Genomic DNA, 235 nt, shown 5'->3' with positions numbered 1-235 from the left:
TGGGCGGTGGGGCTGTTAAAGAGCCGGACACGCGGGGCCGCTCTCTTAAAGGGCCAGCACACCTAGGACTGAGCTCTTAAAGGGCCAGCATGCCACAGGCTCCCAGCGTTGGAGCGAGAGTGCAGAGTAGCAGTCGTGTTCCCGGCTCCCAGGGCCCGGCCTGGCTGACGCTGGGTGGGCAGGAGGATCTGCCCGCTGGGGCCATGAAGCTCGCGGCAGGGTGGAGGCGGGGGAC

Source organism: Mesitornis unicolor, unplaced genomic scaffold (assembly GCF_000695765.1).
Source record: "Mesitornis unicolor isolate BGI_N332 unplaced genomic scaffold, ASM69576v1 scaffold2619, whole genome shotgun sequence".
NCBI lineage: Eukaryota > Metazoa > Chordata > Aves > Mesitornithiformes > Mesitornithidae > Mesitornis > Mesitornis unicolor.
Note: the sequence above shows the minus strand (reverse complement) of the source record.